Raw genomic sequence first — 17,799 nt, forward strand, 5'->3', positions numbered from 1 at the left:
AGATTAAAAATGAGCAAGATCCAGCGCTTTAGTGGACCACGTTAGAGATGACTCATGCATTTAATATAACCCAAGCTTACTATTGTGGTTTATTTATTTATCCATGCCATTTATCTTTTTTCTAAGATCATGTTATGGTATGAGCTTAAAAATGAATAAGATCCAACACTTTAGCGAGTCACATTAGAGATCACTCATTCATTTAATATAACCCAAGCTTAATATTGTGATTTATTTATTTACCAATGTTATCTATCCCTTTTATCTTATCATGTTATGGTATGAGCCAAAAAATAAGTAAGATCCAATGGTCTAGTGAATCTATTAGAGATGATTCATACATTTAATGTAATTCAAGCTTACTATTGTGATTTATTTATCTATCCATGTCATCTATCCCTTTTATTTGATCATATTATGGTATGAGCCTAAAAATGAGTAAGATCAAATGCTTTGGTGGATCACATTAGAGATAACTCAAACGTTTAATGCAACCCAAGTTCATTATTTTGTATGGTTCATTTAAATATTAGATTTGTCAAATTTTTAGGCTCATACTTTAATAGGATCTGAGGAAAGGAATGGATGGTGTGGATAAACATATACATCACGATGGGCTCCACACAAATTTAGCCCGTCCTTGTTACATCCACGCTTGGTCTCTCTCTCTCTCTCTCTCTCTCTCTCTCTCTCTCTCTCTCTCTCTCTCTCTCTCTCTCTCTCTATATATATATATATATATATATATATATATATATATATGACCTTGCCTTAAATATGCATTTTAATCGACAAATCCTTCCAAATCATCTTGATTAATTAATAGAAAACCTTTGATGAACGGGCCATTTTTTAAAACATATGATGAATGATCCAAATTATAAGACTAATCCATTAGTAATCCCATCCAATCCGCTGCTAAACATAATGGACATGTAATCTAAATATTTCAGTATCCAAAAGGGGATGAAATGTTGTCCATAAGCAAAGACTTTCAGCTGGGAAAATGTGAGAGGCTCCCTACTTCATGTGTCTAATGCAATACTTCTTAGGCAACCCAACATTAATGACTCGAGCTCCTCTCTTTGTTGTGTGCTCTTTAATACACTTTTCAGGAAAAAGGACTTCCTAAAGTTGTCATCCAAACACAAAATCTTAACATGATTGTCCATTTATCGAACAGTAGATGGAGTACAACTTAAAATCTATGCTGAGAATTTGATATATTAACCATTTGATTTTTCCTTTTAACTTGGGACAACTTAATTAATATTTCAATCTTAATCATCCATTTGATAGCCATTAATTAGACAATTAGAATTACTTAAAATGTAATTTTAGTTCGACGTTTGCTTCATCATGATGGGACCCACAATTTCAGCAGGTCTAGATATCTGTACATTAATGTCACGTCTGAAGATGGATCATCATCATTTTTCAAGTGACACAAAACTAACATAAAAGTCTGGCCCGTCAGCCACACGGCATCTCCTGAGCCACTAGTCAGAATAAACAGTTATCTTATAGTATTCTACTCCTTGCCATTACATCAATCTCTCCCGTTTATTGGTTATAAAAGGAAATGGATATATAGTGGCATTTATCACATGCATTTTGCACAAGCGCTACGGATTTTGGGGTTTGTTTAAAATGAACACAACACATTTAAAGATAAGCATTCCTTTTAATGGGTGGTTCCTACCCTACAAGGGTTATGTGTTAGCCTATTATAGAGTATATGATATCTAACCCATCCAGAAGGGTCGCTCTATCATTAAAGTTGGATGTTACAAAAATAGGACTGGTCCAACCATCTCATGAGCTTCCATGTGAATTTGAAGGTTTTTTTTTTTTAGTCTGATTTTGGAGCATCGAATCATCATGGATGGATGAAATTAATGGAGTACACACTACTCAGTGGGTCCCACATAGGTATTAGTAGGTGAATATGCAAGGTGAATAACTTTTACATCTAGTTGAATAGCTTTCACATGCAGTTTAATCACTTATATAATAAGCTTATTGTACAAGGACTTGTATAGATAGTGTAACTCTAGTTTTGGGTTGCAAATTAACCCAAGCTGACTTGAATGCAAGAACACTCAACCCAACCTAAGTTGACCTAGCCTGACTGGACCGGACTCAAATACACGTGATTATTCCCAGCCTGACCTAATCTCACGTGACCCAACTCAAATTCAAATGAGGTTGGCATTTTCCAACCTGGACCCACCAAGGACCTTTACAATGTGACTCAAACCAATACAAACTCAGGTTGGGTCACCCCAATTGAAGTTGGAGCTCTAGCCTAGAAGAGGATGTGGCATGGAAAAAGATCAAAATTTCAATTTTGGAAAGGGAGCATGTTACTTGCCTTATAATATTTTTTTGCCTCCATATTTTGTAACACGCATTTGCATGTGTATGATGATCTAAACGGTGATGGTTTAGAATGTTGGAGGGATTTGACTCCCAGATATTGATCTGTCATTTGGATAGATTAAATCCCCATTTTCTTTATTTTGATCATTATGCAGAATGGGACATGCTATAGGTTCAGTCATCCTTTTATGATTCAAGCCTGGGATTGTGTTCAGGTTGGTTCGGACGTCGATTCACTCTCTTAGTCTTTGAAATCTTTTGAATCGTTGTTGGTTTTATGAACATTTTAGGAAAAAAATTTTATTTTGAAAGGAATATAGGAGATGGTTCCGCAGATGACATCATATTTAATTATGAGATAAGATATGCTTGTCCAGTGAATCTTTTAGAGTCATACCAGGCACGTCTCTCATTTAATAAGCACATTAATTATGGTCACGTGTCATGCGATGGTTTGTTATCTTAAAAGGCTTGATAAGAGTATGTACTATCACAATATTGACAAAATGTGTAGCACCGATCGAAGTAACATCAAACACAGATTTCCTTTAGATGCGAGTATGATTCTCACTGCAGTAAACATGCAGTGTCTCCACATTACATCTTCCTATCAATCAACTTTAAAGCTCCGAAAATATGTATAAACAAAAATTACCACGCACCAGTACTACTAAGTAAGGATGGCAATGGAATATGTTTGTGCTTGGCCAGGCTAAGCCAATCTCAACTCCACACTTAAGATCCAACGGCTGTGCCCAGCCACTATTATGAGTCTAACACAACCTAAAAATTAGTTGGGCCTCCAAAATTTCTTATCTCCGTTTCTTTTGTTTGTTTATTTTTATTTTTTACTAATTCATTTTTTTAACATCCACACCTGCACCACACACTCAGACACACCCACATCACATCACATGGGCACTCATCCCTGAATCTCAGTCTACCACCGAGCCATGGAGTCTATCTCTTCTGCTTTCTTGGTGTGCAAAGGAACTATGCAGTGCTATTGGTGTTGGTCTTTTTTAAAATATCTTATACATACGCCCATTGTATCTTAGGGGAAATAAGTTGCAAATCCATTGCATGAGATAAATTTAATTACGAATAAACTATCTCAAAGAAAGCGACTGAATCCACAATAATATTAAACAATTCTTAGGTGATTTAGATTATTGTTTTCATGCTTGTATAAATGGGGTGCCGATTAGGTGTTACTCTTGCCATAGGGCCCATCTTAATCATATTTTGTATATCCAACCCGTATATCCGATTTTACAGCCCATTTTAGTATGAGGTCCTAAAAATTATTCATATTTAATCTCAAGTGGACCACACCATAAGAAACAATGACGATTGAACGCTCACCATTAAAAACTTCCCAAGATCCATAGCAAGTACATTGGTGATACTTATTTGCCATCCAACCCATTGATAAGTTCAACTAGAACTGGATGAAGGGAAAAAAAATACAAACATTAGCTTGATCTAAGACTTTTGTGGTTTATATAAAGTTTTTAATGGTCATTCACCATTTTTTCCAGTGGTGTGGTCCACCATATATTTCAATGTGATTAAGTTCTGGGATAATATCCTTGAATGACCTGTAAAAACGGATGGGCTGCGTAGGCATGAAACAAATTCATCAAGGTGGGCCCCACACGGTAAGGGTAACTGCTAATCAGCTCCAATCTAAAAAGGTATGCCATTATATATTCTAACTAATTTATTGTTTTTGAAATATTTCTCAATGCATAAGGTTTGCTGAGCCGTGTACGCCTGACACGAGATGTGGACCCAGCCCAGCCGTCCATCATGTGGGGGCCACAGTATATACGGCGTGACCCAAAAAATCAGGTCAGTCCACTTAGCAGGAAGGCTAAAAGAAATGGACGGCTCAAAAGATAGCCAGACATCCACTTTCAACTTACACGTGTGGCCATGTCAGCTGAGTGGAACGGTCAGATTCTTCAGCCGGGGAATTTACACTGTATAAGGTCCACCTGATGCCTGATTTTCTGCCAGGGTGATGTACACAGCGGGGCCCACCTGATGATCGGTTTTGGATCTTCCACAACGTCACTCTGTGGAATTATATGAGCCCCAACTCAAGTATATGTACCTTATACTCTGTTCCCCGGTTTGTTGGCCCATGGTTCGGCTATAGAAATTTTCATCTGATTAGACCTTCCATCGATAATGGACCATGTCCTGAAAATCAGCCAATCTGAAGATCCCACCGTCGGATCTTTTTCCCTTGTCCAAATGAAAATCAGGACCGTTTATATTTCTTTTCGTTACAGTGTAATTGAAATCACTGACTGGCATGGTTGACTGGACCATTAGATTAATCATCAGCTATGATCACTGAAGCAACTAACCCGCTTACCTAAACTCACCTGTGGGATCCACCGTGATGTATGTGTTCGATGTCCACGCTGTACATCCGTTTTGTAGCCCATTTTAGGGCACGAACCCAAAAATGAAACACAACCAAAGCTCAGTGGACCACAACACAAGAAACGGTGGAGATAATGACACGATCATTGAAACCTTCTTAGGGCCCACCGTAGTGTTTATTTGCCATCCAACCTGTTAATAAGGTCACAAGGACCTCAATGAAGGTCAAACATAAATATCATCCTTATCCAAAACTTTTGTAGCCCTCAAGAAAATTTTAATGGTGGTCATCATTGTTTCCTGCAGTGTGGTCCACTCGAGCTTTTGATCTGCTTCATTTTTGGGCTCACACCTAAAATGAGCTGGAAAAATAGGTGGACATAATGGATAAAACAAATACATTATGGTGGGGCACACAAATAGAGCTAGGGATCGAGTTGACTCGGACTAAGTTAGGGTTGAACCGATTCGATCCAATTTTGAAATAGACCTGACCGGAATTTGACCCAACTCGGTACTAAGTCCAACATGCCTGACCCAATCCAAGTCTGGGTGTAGCATGGACTAATCTGGACCGAGTCCGACCTAGTCATGGATACCGAGTCGAGTTGAATTGAGTCGGGTGCAACAGTATCCACGTGTTGAAATCACAACTCAAAACTGAGGTGTACCTGCCGGAATTGCAGCCTCGTTATCAGCTACATGGCATCTCAGGTATGAAACATTAAATCTAGAATATGTGTGTGTGTGTGTGTGTGTGTGTGGAGAGAGAGAGAGTCAGTTTTAGATTGAGTCGAGTCAGTATCGAGTTGAATTTTGGGTCGGGTCGAGTCGAATTGAATTACTGGGTGACCCGAACTCGACATGGTTTGAGTTCAGATTGGACGAAGTCCACTTGGTTCGGATCGCTCACCCACTCAGTTTGGATCGAGTCAGGTATGAACGACTCCGTACAATTCCAGTCTACTGAGTCGAATCGTCCCATGACCAGCTCTACCCCAGCACCCAACACCAGCACCACCTAGGTTCTTCTTTTTCTTTTTTCTTCTTCTTCTTCTTCTTCTTCTTCTTTTTAAATTTTTTTGGGTTAGCTTGTTGGTACACACCCATGTCAGTACACACACTCCATGTTAGCCACCCCCACTAGGGATCGATACCAAGACCTCAAGTGTTGAAACGAGGTATCAACACTGACCTGGGGTCACCGCGCAATCAACTTTCCAATTTTCAGGACTTAGACCAAAGAAAACTGATCCAAACCGTTTATAAGGCCTGTAGATGTCCCTACTGCGGATGACCCAAAACTCTTCCAGAATGGAGTATGGTCAGGTCAAGTCAAGTGCATGCCCGGGTCCCTTCACCACTGCCATCATAGTCCATACGTTCTAGCTCAGTTTTACCGAGTCAAATCAGCAATATGTTCCGGTCCATTCAAGAATCTGAACCGTTCAACATAAATTTAAAAAACAAAAATAAAAACAAAAAAATCATGGTTTTGTTATATCCTGAAAAAATGTTCAATAACTTGGGTAACAAGGCCGTTTATTTCAACCCACAAATCTACGGCTTGAAAACGATCTTAAATTAGTCCGAGTCAAACCGGGACGTGATTGACTCAACTTGGTACGACGGCTGAGTTACAACGCCCTACATCTAGAATCTGATGGTTGCGTCACGTCTTGCATATGAGATGGACAACAGGTTCGTCACACCATGCAGATGATGGGCCCAAAAGCTTGGATGGTGAACTCATCAGGTGGGCCACACGTTACAGGTCCTCTAAATGGCAGAGCCCACGTGATGTGTGGCTAGGACGTCTTATTTCGGATAGATCAGCTTGGTTGGCACGTGTGGGACATCTACAAGTGGTGATACAGACATGTTGACCGTTGATATAGATGGTTCCGTAATGGACGGCCAACATGGCAAAAATCCTACTGACTAGAGATTCTTATCTTCCACAGAGGTGACAACATATGGAGATGATTGTTTTTTGTTTTTTTTTCTTTAATGAACAAAGTCAATACTCCAATTCAATTCCACAAGTTGACGGTCAGGATCATCTGTTCCAGAAGATAGTTATTTTTTTAATTAGTCAACGGTCCACATTCAATTCCACGAGTCGATGGTCAGGATCATCTATTGGGCAAGACTTCTTATTTTAGATCATTAAAGTCTACGCACATGGCTAATTATCAAGGTGCACGCAATTAAATTAATTAAAATATTTGGTGGAATTTTGATATATATATATATATATAGAGAGAGAGAGAGAGAGAGAGAGAGAGAGAGAGGGGTACGTCAGACTACTCACATTGCTTCTGTGCGTAAAAAATAAAAATAAAAAAATAAAAAATCTCGGAATAAAATCTGACCTTACATCTAACAGCAATCACATTTTCTAATTTTCAAAATGGCCTAGATTTCATTCAAAGTATCTTTCCACACCCATTGAATATTCGAATTTACTAGATATTGCGATGAAGGAAGCCAAGTACTTCTCAGTTGCGATGAACAGGGAATGTTCCCTATCATGCATCAGGTTTGTGTATGTGGAGCCAAGGGCTGGTTTATCCAAACCATTGATCTGAGGGGCCCATCAGGGATGGACCATTCTACCCAATTCTGCCAAATTGGAAGGTGGTCATTTGTCTCTTGGATGTAGCTTTTCTTGTATTTCTTACTAATCATGTATTTTGCATAAGGTTAGAGTTAGACGATTTCAAGAGATTCTTTGTACACGGTCCATCCGTGATATGGCCCACCATCGACTCAATGGCTTGGATAAACAATCGTGGGTGCGTTGCACATACAAACTTGATGAAAGTTCCCAAACAGGAACTCAACCTCTTAAATATAAATTATGGTAGCAAAAGATCAGTGGATAACCATAGCATGGCCCACTAAAAATATAATGGATTGATGATTCCTACTCGTCGGACTCATCCAGTTTCTCACAACGAGTCACCCAAACAACTGAGTCATTTCGGTCCAATTGGATACTATCAAATAAGTAGCTTTTTTAATTTATGTAAGTTAATAAGTTACTTTTCTTAAATGTGTCAGGGCTGGTTTGTTAACAAATCTAAAGTAGGAAGCTTGAATATGAAGTCTGAATCTAAAGTTGAAAAATCTGTTTGATAAATCTGAAAATTAAGTATTGAATTTGAAAAGATTTGTCCGTTAACAAACATTTGAAATGTCAAAAACCTGTTAATTTGTCGCATTTGCCTGTCTCTTCACGTGAAATAATCATGATTGAATTATTGCTACTAAAAACTTCATGGATTTCATCGACATGTTTATATGCCATCCAACCTTTTGGCAGGTCATAAAGACTTAGATGAAGAGACCACACAAATATCACCTTGATCCAAATCTATATGGCCCACGAGAAATTTTTAATGGTCAATTACCACTGTTTTCTGTACTATGATTCATATGAGATTTGAATCTGCTTCAATTTTTGGACCATGCCTTAAAATGAGCTTTCAATACAGATGGACGGCATAGATATAGTCACATACATCACGGTGGGCCCAATGGTCAGGAGTATACCTCAATGGATCAAAGGAGGTAGACTGCCTAATGACGATGAGTGGGATGTGAGTGCGTTTTTTTTTGTTTCTTTTGAGTTAAATTGTTAGTACACACCCATGTCAGTACACAAACCATGCTAGCCACCCCTGCTAGGGATGATACCAAGACCTCAGGTGTTGAAATGAGTTATCTTCACTCAGTCTGCTAGTTGAGCTATGGATATGGGTGTGGGGTGTGTCAGTGCGTGTGTTGTGAAAAAAAATAAAAATGGATGGTGCTGTGTGGTCCCATCACGATGTATGTGTTTTATCTACACACCACATACATTTTTTCAAATCATTTAAGGGAATGAACCCAAAATTGAGGAAGATCCAAATCTTATTTGAAGTTCTCGGTGATTGAATGCTCACCATTAAAAGCTTCTTCAAAACTTCAAAAGTTTTGGATGAAGATGAAATTTGTGTTTTTCTTTCATCCATGTCTATCTAACCTTATTAACGGGTTGGAAGATAAATAAACATTACAGTGTGCCCTATGAAGTTTTTAATGGTAGGCATTCAATTACTATTGTTTTCTTGTGGTGTGGTCCACTTGAGACTTGGATATGTCTCATTTTTGGACTCATACCATAAAATGATCTATAAAAATAGATGGTTGATGTCGATATAACACATACGGCCTACAAAGCACTGTCCAGTGGCCACCGCGATCCTGGCGGCAGTCGGGTTGGATACGCGATCCACCAATTCCATGCGGCAAACAAGGGAAGTGGACTGCGTGGTGTGCTCGGTGATGTGTTGAGATCATCAAGTTCTGTGGGTCCCATCATGATGTGTGTTGTATCCACACCGTATATCTATTTGGTGATGGTGTGTTGAGATCATCAAGTTCTGTGGGCCCCATCATGATGTGTGTTGTATCCACACCGTATATCTATTTGGCGATGGTGTGTTGAGATCATCAAGTTCTGTTGGCCCCATCATGATGTGTGTTGTATCCACACCGTATATCTATTTGGTGACATCACTTTAGGTCATGAGCTAAAAAAATGAGGCAGATCTAAAGCTCAAGTAGACCACAAAATAGAAAGTAGTGGGGACAATGATTTCTACTGCTGAAACTTTCTTAGGGACCCACCATGATGTTTATTTGTCATCCAATACGCTCATGAGGTCACACAAACGTGAATCAAGGGAAAAACAAATATCACTTTGGTTAAAAACTTCTATACCCCTGAGAAGTTTTCAACGGTACACATTTAATTCCCTTTACTGTATGTGATATGGTTCATTTGAACTTGAATTTGCCTCATTTTTGGGCCATGCCCTGAAAATATCTCATAAAATGGGTTGACAGTATGGATATAATATATATAATAGTGGGGCCCACAAACTAGGCGACATCAGCGCACCTGGTAGGTCGGTGGTGTGCAACACACCGAGCAATATTCCAGCTCGGATTGGGTACTACCCCACCCCAATGTGGATAGTCTTGTTAGGGGTTATGTGAGGCCTACCATGATGTATATGTTTTATCCACACCGTCCATCCATTTTTCCATACCATTTTATGCTAAAATGTGAGGCAAATCTAAGACAAAAGTGAGCCACACTACAGGAAACAATGGGAATTGGGTGGCTACTGATGAAAACTTTTTGAGGCCACATAAGGCTCTCATTAAGCTAATATCTGTTTTTTTCCATTCATATTTGTGTGTCCTTATGAAGAGATTAGATGGCAAACAAACCTCATAGTAGACCCTAGGAAGGTTTCAGCAATGGTTGTTCAATTCTCACTCCTTTATGTGGTGTGGTCCACTTGAGCTTTGTATGTGCCTCATTTTTTGGGCTTATGCTCTAGAATGATCTGGAAAAGTTGATGGACGGTGTTGATCTAACACATAAATTATGGTGGGGCTAAAGAAGTTTCACATGTTAAAAGTTGGGTAGTGTTGTACAGAGAGAAAATATCCATGGCAATGTGCACAGTGATAATTTCGGAAGCCAAACAAAGAATGTTTTAGAATAATTCACGGTGGGCATTCTCTATTTACCATTAAGATCAACCTGAGTCATCGAAAATATTCCTCAAAAATTAGGGAGCAATTTCCACCTTCCTATAACAAACTTAAATAAGTAGCTTTTTAGAAAAAGTAACTTATTTATAATAGTTTTTTATTATTTTTCAGCTCAAAAAACTACTAGTTTCTTTTATTTTCATTGGCAATGGAGGGAAATTATTTAAGGGAGTATATGCTCTTTGTGGCCATGAAACCCTTGTTAATTTCATGAGATTAGAAAATCATTAGATGAGTGGGTAGATGAATTAGTGGGCTCTACATGATGATTGCTCATGCTGAGGTGGCCCCACATGATGGACAATCCAATCGAATGGCCCACATACAAGGCGAGTCCCACATGATGGGCAGCCCACATCAAAGGTGGGCTCCACATGATGGAAAATTAATAATGGTGGGCCCCACATGATGGATGGTTCACATCAAGGTGGGCCCCACGTGATGGACAGTCCACATCCAAGGTTAGCCTAATGATGAGTGATTCCATATCAAAGGTGGGCCCCTATAATGAATGACACACATCAAAGGTGAGACCACATGATGGACGGTCCACATCAAAGGTGGGCTCCACATGATGGGCAATCGATATATATATATATATATATAGAGTCATGCTCACCTACGCACGTGCGCACCTTTGCACACGTGTCATGGGTGTCGAATCCAAACGGTTCATAAGATGCGGAATCCCATGAAACCTTCGGAGGTGAATTTTCACCCTGATCTAAGATTCTGGTGAGCCATAGCAAAGAGAAATTCAAATCAAAAGAAGAAACTGTTTGCATTGTTCATGGCCCACCAAAGTTTCGGGTCAAGGTAAAATTCTTATTAGGGGGTTTCATGAGGTTCTGCTTCATGTGGACCATTCAGATTTGTGAGATTCATCAGATATGATGAGTTCTCAAAAAAGTTCGTATGTACTACATACGAACTGGTTCGCGATGAGCGTTTCTATGTGTGTGTGTGTATATATATATATATATAGATGGGCCCCACATGATGGACAATAACATTGATGGTGAGGCCCACATGATGGATGACTAACATCAAAGGTAGGCCTTACCTAATGAACTGTGTATACTAAAAGTTGGCCCCTAACGATGAATGGCCCACAACTAAGGTGGGCCCTGCATGATGGACGACCCACATTAAAAGCGAGGCCTACACAATAAATGATCTACCTCAAAGGTTGGCCCCACATAATGGATGATGAATTTGAGGATCAAATAGATCTTCAGATAATTACTTATAAATATGCTTTTCTACTTTGAGGATGATAACTATGCTGATTTAGTATAAGCTACTTGTGGCTGGCATAAGTAGCTTATCCAAAGTTACCTAAGATCCAAACGCCCCCTTCGACTCACCCCTGACTCCGGTGAGCCATGACTCAAAACCAGACAAGTCAGTCCCGGTTTCCGAGTCTTAAATCCTTGCTGAAAAACAAAAATCAGCAACGGTTCTCATCCTGTGGCAACGACCAAGCACAACTGCCATGGCATGAGCTTCAACGGCCATGGTTCTCCGATTCAGTGGCCATGTCTATCACAGCCATTGGTGCAAGAGTTGCACTTGCTATATTAGAAGTATTTTATTAGATTTTGCCAAAACTTTCTGTGTGTCGATTTTCTATATCGCTCTGGGGCCCACCCATCAAATGGTTAGGATCATCTGAAGTCATCTAGAATGGGTAAATCATGGGGTCCACATGTACCAATCCTGCAGCCACACATGGATAAGTTGGACTGGCAATGGAGTCCATCAATCCATCCGTAGACTTCACCCATTGAAAATTGGCTTATTAACCATCTTTTTTATTTTTATTTTGTACCGTCGTTGTGAGGGCCACCGATCGAATGGCTATAATGGCTATGATCATCTGATCAATGAGTATTGTTAGGGCTCCACATGTATTTGTGTGTATCCTGGAGGTATATGCCTACAATCCAATCTGTCCAAATCATAATTCAAGTTGGTCATGGTGTGTATCCCAAAATTCACACTGATTGAAATATGATCCGTCCAAAATGGGGTCCACAACTCGGACGGTAGAGATATCCATAAAGATAAGATATGGGACGTGGACTGCATACGCCACAAGAGGAAAACCCTCAAATTCTAGTATTTGAAAAGGAAGATAAATGGGTAATTCCAGTGGAAACAACAAAAGGCTACTCTTCCTTCACGAGCGGTGGAAGAGAAATCCAGCAACCAAACGTCTGAAACAGCTAAAAAATGCCTTGCCCCGGTTTCCGTAGTAGCTAACCTTTGTAGCACGGATTTCCTACAAAGCTGGCATGTTGATGGGACAGATGTGGTTGACGTATGTGACGGTTTATCATGCATCCTAAGGTGAGATTGATATAAAGATGTCATAACCTTAGCCAAACAAGCGCCAAAGATGGATGGTGGACTTCATGAGTGGAGTCCAAAAAGAATATTTCAATCCCTAGATCTCGTGAATTTGATTCACAATGCTGATGAAGGTTATATCATACTTAAAATCCAATAGTAGATGTTGATCCAATGTATACAATAGACCTCCAACCTAAAAAGTCTCTACCCAATGTACCCTATTAGCGGAGAGATCTAAATACTCTAAAGAATTACCTCTTATAAGTGCCAAAAATAATTCCACGACCATCCAAAAGGATGAACACGTACAGATGCATAAGATGCAAAAGGAAGATGAGATCCTCCTCCACTCTCTAGGAAGTGGTTTAGGTTTGAGGGAATATTAGTACGGTGCTCTGCCTTTCTATGCATAACTTTATAATATACTGAATCGATTCACCATACATATAACATATACTCATAATATAATCCCTCCACTGCCATTGCCATTTACTAATGATCATATGCCATGCCAATAAAAAATGAACCGTTAGATCTACACCATCAAGTTATTACTTATCATCAAGTGTAATGAACGCAATTTTAACAGATAAAACAAAATGTCAACGGTTAAAAAACATTTGAAAAGGCAAATTAAAACATTCAAAATGTTGAACTCAGCAGAAAAACCACTCGATGAGTTCTTGATATATCTAGACCAAAGTCATAAAGATGTTGCTAGGCAAACCAGCAAATCCCTTAGGGTTTGTTTGGATTTGCGTTTGTGGGTGTATTGTATGGTATTAAAGTGTGTGATGTGACATGAATGGTGTTTGGCTCGGACTAGGCAAACGAGGAATTCCACACGCGTGAATACGTGTAGCCAAAAAATTCAATCGATTGTAATGTACTGTCGGACAGCTATGCTGCCATCTGTATAGTCTTTTCAATGTCTTGTATTCGCGTGGGAGGGACTTTCAAAACATTTCTACACCATCTCCTCCATAATTCATCTTCGAGAGTCTGCACGTCGCCATCCAACTGAGAAAGAGCATGTTGTGATTAATCCTAGCCATCCATCACATTCTGATCTTTTTTGCTATTCACAATAGCAACCAAACTGAAAAAATAAAAAACAAAGCTAGGGCAATGCAGGCCCATTCCAGCCAGCTAAAAGAGGAAGAGTCGGATTGTTTCCAACAGCCCAAAAACCTAGGCTCAACCAGCTCTGTCTCAAAGCAAACAACCCCAAACAGTCTCTTTGCACAATAGGAGCCAGCCACATGAATCTTCTTCAACAGGGGACAATCCTAGCGGCCACCTGTCCTTTCTTCTCTTGGCATTGACACCATCGCCAACTACACTTCCGATGCAAATCCTCCATTTGTAAATCCCAACGCTACCATGATTCTAACAACCCTCTTCTTAAAACCCGACGACCACCACTCCTGTATTCAATGACTGTCGGCTGAATTGACTCCGAAAAACCCATCAGATTGCCATGGAGGCCATGGCTGTCAATAATAATGGTAGCCCATATATCTGCCGCCATGGCGACCGGAACCAAGAAGAAAGAGAGGAGAGTTGTAGGTTTATTCCTCACCATCCATGTCGCGGCTGATTCCACCGTTGGTTTTTTATTCAATTAGAACGTGATGGATGACTAGGATTAATCACAACAACAACACTGGGCCCCGCCTGGAATAAAATGTATGAGAGCTTACAAATTGCGACACTACTACACAGACTACCAATATTTATATGTATATACAATATGTGACCCTTATACATCGTTTCCAGACATTGATCTATACAAGAACCTGTATACATGCTAGGACAATACCTCCTATACAAACATTGGTTAGTGGTATGTTTCTGATAGATGTATTCTGAAAATCATCCAACGTATACATGAATAGTACCCGAATACAATACAATACACCCTAAGCGCGAATCCAAACAGGCCCTTATTAGAGTGTGCAAGAAGTTAACTCGTGATGGAAGTATCTAAGTCCACTTTATTAGCTTCTGCATGGACCTCTTGGAAAGAGCTAAAGCCGACCAATCAAGATTGTGACCTTTATACATACTCAAGTTTAAGAATTAATAATCTTTCATTCATCAATCCATCCATAGACTTCACACATTGAAAATTGGCTTATTAACCATCTTTTATTATTATTATTATTATTTTGTACGGTCGCTGTGAGGGCCACCGATCGAATGGCTCTAATGGCTATGATCATCTGATCAATGAGTATTGTTAGGGCTCCACATGTATTCATGTGTATCCTGGAGGTATATGCCTACAATCCAATCTGTCCAAATCATAATCCAAGTTGGTCATGGTGTGTATCCCAAAATTCACACTGATTGAAATATGATCCGTCCACAATGGGGTCCGCAACTCGGACGGTAGAGATATCCATAAAGATAAGATATGGGACGTGGACTGCATACGCCACAAGAGGAAAACCCTCAAATTCTAGTATTTGAAAAGGAAGATAAATGGGTAATTTCAGTGGAAACAACAAAAGGCCACTCTTCCCTCACGAGCGGTAGAAGAGAAATCCAGCAACCAAACGTCTGAAACAGCTAAAAAATGCCTTGCCCTGGTTTCCGTAGTAGCTAACCTTTGTAGCTAGGATTTCCTACAAAGCTGGCATGTTGACGGGACAGATGTGGTTGACCTATGTGACGGTTTATCATGCATCCTAAGCTGAGATTGATATAAAGATGTCATATCCTTGGCCAAACAAGCGCCAAAGATGGATGGTGGACTTTAGAAGTGGAGTCCAAAAAGAATATTTCATTCCTAGATCTAGCGATTATTTTGATCCACAATGTTGATGAAGGATATATCATACTTAAAATCCAATAGTAGATGATCCAATGTCTACAATAGTCCTCCAACTTAAAAAGTCTCTACCCAATTTACCCTAGCACCGAAGAGATCTAGATACTCCAAAGAATTTCCTCTTGTAAGCGTCAAAAAAACATTTCATGACCGTCCAAAAGGATGAACACGTACAGATGCAGAAGATGCAAAAGGAAGATGAGATCCTCCTCTACTCTCTAAGAAGTGGTTAAGGTTTGTGGGAATATTAGTATGGTGCTCTACCTTTCTATGCATAACTTTATAATCTACTGAGTCGATTCGCCATACATATAACATATACTCATAATCTAATCCCTCCAATGCCATTGCCATTTACTATTGATCATATGCCATGCCAATAAAAAATGAACCATTAGATCTACACCATCAAGCTATTACTTATCATCAAGTGTGATGAAAGCAATTTTAACGGATAAAACAAAATGTCAACGGTTAAAAAACATTTGAAAAGGCAAATTAAAACAATCAAAATGTTGAATTCAGTAGCAAAACCACTTGATGAGTTCCTGATATATCTAGATCAAAGACATAAAGATGTTGCTAGGCAAACCAGCAAATTCCTTAGGGCCTGTTTGTTCGCATTTGCGGGTATATTGTATGGTATTAAAGTGTGTGATGTGACATGTATCATGTTTGGTTCGGAGTAGGCAACTGAGGAATTCCACGCGCGTAAATACAACGTGTAGCCAAAAAATTCAATCGATTGTAATGTATCGTCGGACGGCTGCGCTGCCATCTGTACAGTCTCTTCAATGTCTTGCATTCGTGTGGGAGGGACTTTCAAAACGTTTCTACACCATCTCCTCCATTGTTCATCTCCGAGAGTCTGCACGTCGCCATCCAACTGAGAAAGGGCATGTTGTGATTAATCCTAGTCGTCCATCACGTTCTGATCTTTTTTGCTATTCACAACAACCACCAAACCAAAAAGAACAAAAAACAAAGCTAGGGCGATGCAGGCCCATTCCAGCCAGCTAAAAGAGGAAGACTCGGATTGTTTCCAACGGCCCAAAAACCCAGGCTCAACCAGCTCTGTCTCAAAGCAAACAACCCCAAACAGTCTCTTTGCAAAATAGGAGCCAGCCGCAAGAATCTTCTTCAATAGGGGACAATCCTAGCGGCCACCTGTCCTTTCTTCTCTTGGCATCGACACCAACGCCAACTACGCTTCCGATGCAAATCCTCCATTTGTAAATCCCACCGCTGCCATGATTATAACAAACCTCTTCTTAAAACCCGGCAACCACCACTCCTATATTCAATGACTGTCGGCTGAATCGACTCCAAAAAACCCATCAGATTGCCATGGAGGCCATGGCTGTCAATAATAATGGTAGCCCATATATCTGCTGCCATGGTGATCGGAACCAAGAAGAAAGAGGAGAGTTGTAGGTTTATTCCTCACCATCCATGTCGCGGCTGATTCCAGCGTTGGTTTTTTTTTTTTCAATCGATTGTATGAACGGTCATCATTATTCAATCAGAACGTGATGGATGGCTAGGATTAATTACAACAACAATACTAGCCCCCGCATGGGATAGAATGTATGAGAGCTTACAAATTGCGATGCTACTACACAGACTACCAATATTTATATGTATATATAATGTGTGACCCTTATACATCGTTTCCAAACATTGATCTATATAAGAACCTGTATACATGCTAGGACAATACCTCCTATCCAAACATTGGTTAGTGGCATGTTTCTAATAGATGTATTCTGAAAATCATCCAACGTATACATGAACAGTACCCGAATACAATACAATACACCCTAAACGCGAATCCAAATAGGCCCTTATTAGAGTGTGCAAGAAGTTAACTCCTGATGGAAGTATCTAGCTAAGTCCACATTATTAGCTTACGCATGGACCTCTTAGAAAGAGCTAAAGCCAACCAATCAAGATTGTGACCTTTATACATACTCAAGGTTAAGATTTAATAATCTTTCATGCATCATCAAAATCCTAATCTCACTATCATTGGTTCATACTAATGGTCCCTTAGACTATTGACTTGATATCGATCTACCAATGTAAATGACTAAAGGTCTGCACTTGGATCCTTTGTTCATGGCACGCTACACTCCCATGTAAGGTAAAGGCAATGCGTAAAGGAACACCAAGTTGGGTCCTGATAATGGCAAGTTGGGTCTTGATAATGGAGC

Source organism: Magnolia sinica, chromosome 13, assembly GCF_029962835.1.
Source record: "Magnolia sinica isolate HGM2019 chromosome 13, MsV1, whole genome shotgun sequence".
NCBI classification, from domain to species: Eukaryota; Viridiplantae; Streptophyta; class Magnoliopsida; order Magnoliales; family Magnoliaceae; genus Magnolia; species Magnolia sinica.